At 47.6% G+C, this 5,146-nt stretch overlaps 1 long non-coding RNA gene across 1 annotated transcript; it reads right to left on the bottom strand.

Annotated features, from left to right (window-relative positions):
- Positions 1 to 550: 550 nt before the first annotated feature.
- On the bottom strand, positions 551 to 4,686 carry LOC135451880 (uncharacterized). Its single transcript, XR_010441449.1, has 4 exons — positions 4,626 to 4,686; positions 3,409 to 3,469; positions 797 to 928; positions 551 to 671 (listed from the first exon to the last, which is right to left on the bottom strand). It is a non-coding gene; the product is annotated as an uncharacterized LOC135451880 (long non-coding RNA).
- Between the last annotated feature and the right edge of the window lie 460 nt (positions 4,687 to 5,146).

Below are 5,146 nucleotides of genomic sequence, written 5' to 3'. Positions count from 1 at the left end.
ATGTGATATGGCGTAATATTATATGGTCCCATGGAATATAGCATAGCCCCATGTGATATGGCATAATATTACATGGCACTATGTAATATTACATGGGGACATGTGACACGGTGTAATATTACATGGCCCCATGGAATATAGCATGGTCCCATGTAATATGGCACAATATTACATGGCCCCATGCAATATAGCATTGGGCCATGAGATATGGCGGAATATTACATGGCCCTATGTAATATACAATGACCCCATGTGATATGGCATGGGGCCATGTGTTATGGCGTAATATTACATGGGGCCATGAAATATAGCATGGCCCCATGTTATACGGCGTAATATTACATGGCCCCATGTAATATTACATGGGGCCACGTGATATGGGGTAATATTACATGGGGCCATGTAATATAGCAGGGCCCCATGTGATATGGCATAATATTACATGGCCCCATGTAATATAGCATGACAGAACCAAGAGATCAGCTCCCTCAGGTCAGCTGTGTTATGGACAACAGGACGAACAGGACAGCAGAGGAGGAGGATGGGACAAGGAGTGGCCAATGGGGGTTTTATGCCACAATGGAGTTACTCACCCTGAGATGCACTGGTTGAAGACAGAACAGGCAAAGATCCAAGGTTTTCCAGGAATGGGCAAGGGTGATGGGAAAGATCTGCATGGGCAAAGTCCAGGTCATGAGAAGCTCTGGCTGTCATGTTTGGGAAGGGTTCATGTTCCAGGGGCATTTTCAGGAACATGTAATTTACTTTTTATTCCCCTGCCATGAGTGTCACTCACCCCATCACAGGGAGACTTCCTGCACGGCCTGGGGCTGGTGGCAGCTTTGGAGACCTGCAGCAAGGAGGAGCCCCACAAAGGAGGGGCTGGGTGGCAGAGGCTGTGCTGTTCAGCAGGTTCTAATCCTGAAAACTTGAAAAGGAGATGTAAGGGGAGAGGAGTCCAAACTTTTCTGCATCCACTAGCTTTAAACCAGGCAAGCAGTGCTGGTTCAGCAGGGTGCAGCCAAAGAGGCTGCAAGTGTGTGGGACACAACAGTTTTGACCACTTCCCTGGACTCTGGGTGCTGTGACACTCAGGTACAGCACATGGTTCAGGATGGCAGGGCTCAGACTCTCAGAAGTGAGGGAGAAGAGGAGAAACTGTTCCCCCATAGGGTCCCCATGGAGATGGGAACAGGGCCAAGGCCCCCTTGGTGACACAACTGGGCTGCCCCTCCAGCCCCAGCACTCAGGTGCATCCTGCAGAGCACTTCCAGAGTCTTGCCTTCAGAAATAAAAAAATGGTAGACTCCTAAAATAAAAACACAAGAGTTTTAAGCACATCCAACTTTGGGATAGAGCGTAAAATTTCTTGCCAGAAAAATTTAAAACAAACTGGAAACTGATCATCTACTCATTTAAACGATGTGCCTGGAGCTAAACCAGCAAGACTGAATAATCTCTGCACCCCTTTCATCTTCCTTCAACTTTTCCTTTGTTCCATCAGCCACATGTGTGTTAAGTGTAAATTGAAGGGCTCTTTGCTGGAAAAGCAGATTGTGTAAAGGGCTTGGCCCTCATCTTATAATTCAGCTTCAGTATTACAATTACTCTTAATAGCACTCTTGTTTTGTTGTATTATTTATCCTGGCTAGAACCCTCTAGGATCCCCTGAAGGGTTTTGTTTTTTTTCTTTTTCTGGTGGATTTAGCCAACATCCACTCATGAATCCAGATGTTTCTGCTTTTATCCACGGGAATTTAATGGTATGGACATGCCAAGATCATAACTTCAGGCTCAGCCTCAAGACAAGTATTTTTCAAATTCCCTAAATCAAAAATGGAAAGTGCCACAAAACCCCCCCTGGGTCTTGCTGCATTTTAGCATGCCAGAATGGAAAACAACCACAGGACAATGCTGTCAATGCTCTGTGTTGGTAGAGTCTCCTACACTGAACCAGAAATCACAGCCCAGACTGTGCTGTTCTCAAAAAACAAAAAAATTCGTCTCTTCTTCCCCTGTACAGCCTGAAGTCAGAACACAGACACACGTGGGTCCAAGATGCTTACACTGGGAAAAAGATTCCACCCCACCAGGCAGAGCCAGTGCTGCTGTATTTAAATGAACAATTCCCTGAGTTATAGATACTCTCCCCAGACAAAACTAGCTCTGAAGTAAGGACAGGGATGAAACATACCCTGCCCTGATGGGGACCTAGTAAATAACACAGTGTGTCTGCTGGGCCTTTGGCAGCATTCAGGAAAAATAACCAACCCCAAACTCACTCCTCGCCCAGAGTGAAAAAAGCAGCATAGAGCAGAAATTGAAATAACCCAAATAACCTTCCTTTTGCACTGCCTTGGGTTTCCTTCATGCACTCCAGTTTGTGGCATCCTGAATTTCCTCCCTGCTCCCCATTTGTCAGCATGAGAACTAAGGTTGGTGTGTGGTGATGGTCAGTGCCAGCGTGGTGGTGTGGGAGGTGTCCTGTAAGGGATGGCCGTATCTTTCCAGTGCCCTGAGGTTCCTGAGGGTCAGGACACTCAGGAGCATGGAATAGCAAAGGCAGGAGAGGCACAGGACAGTTCTCAGTGGCCTTTTGGCAGCCAAGAGTAAACATCATCCCTGTGACCACAGCAAGGACACGGTGCCATGTCAGAGTCCACAAAAGGTGAATTTCAGCCTTTCCTCCAAGGCTTTGAGTGCTCCCCAGCAGAACCATGGTGCTGCCTTTACTGTGCTCAATCCAACCCCTTTAAAGGCCTCCCTGAGCCCTGGACAGGGCAGGAACACAGGACAGCCATTCCAGCCTGGTGGAGAAGAGCCGATCCTGCTCTCCAAGGCTCCAGCACAGCAGCAGCTATTGCCTGCTCCAGCAGCACTAATGTTCTACCTGCTGGATCAAAGCACATTCAAATTATTCCTAAAAGCTCTTCTGAGGCTTTCCCTAGCATGGAGAAGCCTCTCAGCTGGCACAAAGGGTGGAACTGGCTCCATAGCAAACCCCTCCAGGGCAGGGATGTGCTGGGACAAGGAGGAGGCACAAGAGCCAGGCAAGCTGAGCACCCAGCAAAGCTTTTCACCCACCCACCCCAAAATCCTGCTGAGGGCAGGGGAGGGGTGCCACCAGCCAGGGGGACAAGTCCAGGAGTGTCACATGCAGGAGGCAGGAAGGGAGCAGCAACCCGGATGATGCATTTGAAAAGAAAACCACTTTTCTTGTTAATATTGTGGGTCACGTGAGCTGTGCAGGGCTCACTGAGGCTGCACATTAAATGTCCCACCAGCACAGTCTCCCACTTCCTACCACATCTTCTGTTTTATAACAAGAAATTTTTTTCCATTCAAGTATGCAATTTAAATTTTAAAGGCCACCCATTGTCCTTAAACACTATATGACAAGCTGCATACCTGTTCCAACTTATTCTTCTGGTATTCTTAGTAAAATATAGTTTCAATTATTTGGTCTTCCCTGTAAAAAAAAAAATATGTTTAAATCTCCTTTTTTTTTAATAAGTTCATGACATTCAAGCTACTAATTTTCCTTACCCTCACATCCTTTTTTTGGACATGGAATAAAGAAGATTAAATATATTTTTTAAAGGAGGGTTCATCCAAGTTGGAAATGAAGAAACACAAAAATACTCTTTAAAGAGGTTGTTGTTTTTTGGGTTTTTTTAAAAATAAATAATCACTCAGCAGGTCATAAAAGTGATAAAATGCTTTTGTCTCCATTTCAGTGGGAAGCCAGCTTTGCCTTTAATATCCTGAGCATCATGGGAGCCCCAGTGCAATTTGCTCCTGCTGTTACTTCCCTTCCTTGGCCCATCCTGCTACTGCTCCCTGGTTGGGATCAGCCCCTTGGGTTGCAGTCCTGCTTCCCTTTCCCTGCACGGGCTTCCCAAATCTCTGCAAACACCCATGTTGTGAGTGCTCTCACCCTGCAAGCACTGGACCCAGTTGGAGTTTGTTCTGTGCAGCTTTGGGTTTATGAGGACTTTTGCGAAGCTGCTCCAATTTGCACATTTAAAGATAAGAATCAGGTTGGGAGGGTGGATTGCCAGCAGAGTGGCATGGCTGGGGCAGGACAGGTGCTGAATGCACTCACATTGGCATCAGAAGTACCCACAAAGCCATGTGGTTCATTCCCTTAGATCATCTTATGAATCTTTAATTTGGCCCTTCAGCCCCATTTCACCTTTTGCATGCATAGCCTGGGCCTCTGAATTTAAAGGCTTGGCAAAATTTTATGGAAATGACACAGTTTGCTATTGACATTACAGAAAGCAGAACCTGAACATTTTCCTTTCTGCTCTTCCTTGTGACTGTCAACATTGCTCTGCCAGTAACACCCTGAGCCATCCAAACCTGCACAGAGCTGGCTCTGAGGTAAACACAGCAACACAGACACCAACAGCAGGAGAGGTGTGACAAATAACCACAATTCAGCGTGTGGCACCTCTGCTCCAGGCAGAGCCTTGGGCAGGAGCACCCTGACAGTGCAGGAGGAGGAATGGATGAGGCATGGCACTGATTCCCAGCCCTGTCACTCCTGCAGCCCACTCACCTTGGAGGGCTTGTGGTGGGTCAGATAATCACAGGTTTTGCTGTGCTGAGGGAAATCTCACCTTCTGTGCATGCCACCACTCAGGGGTTTTCTTCCTTTTAACCTTTGTTTGGAGCCAGTCTGGAAAACCCCAAAAATAACAGTGTTTCCATGGCAACAGCCCAGCAGGGACCTCCTGTGGGACACCTGAGGAATCAAAACACTGCCAGGGCTTTCTCTGCTCCAGCATCACGCCCGTGGCACCACAGCCACATCCTCTCCCCTCTGCTGCTGCAAAGGGCTTGGGGCAGAGCTCTGCCTGCTGTGGCAGCCCTGGCACAGTGAGGACGTGACAAGTGACACTGCACAGGGGCAGGTATGGCACCACAGAGCCAGAGAAAGGCCACAAGGGCCTGCAGCCCAAAGGCCCGGGCAGCTGTAGCATTTTATAATCCCCAAAGCTTATTAATCATATTAATCATTTTCATGCCCTCCTTGGTGTTTTACAGGGGATATGAAGGGATTCTTTGTCACTCAGGCCCTGCTTTGCTCCCAACACACAACATTTCTCCTGCCTACACTGATTAAAGCTCTGGACCCAAT

The sequence above is a fragment of the Zonotrichia leucophrys genome, chromosome 9, assembly GCF_028769735.1.
Source record: "Zonotrichia leucophrys gambelii isolate GWCS_2022_RI chromosome 9, RI_Zleu_2.0, whole genome shotgun sequence".
NCBI lineage: Eukaryota > Metazoa > Chordata > Aves > Passeriformes > Passerellidae > Zonotrichia > Zonotrichia leucophrys.
The sequence above is the reverse complement of the archived record's forward strand: the minus strand, read 5'-3'. Positions and strand labels throughout refer to the sequence as shown.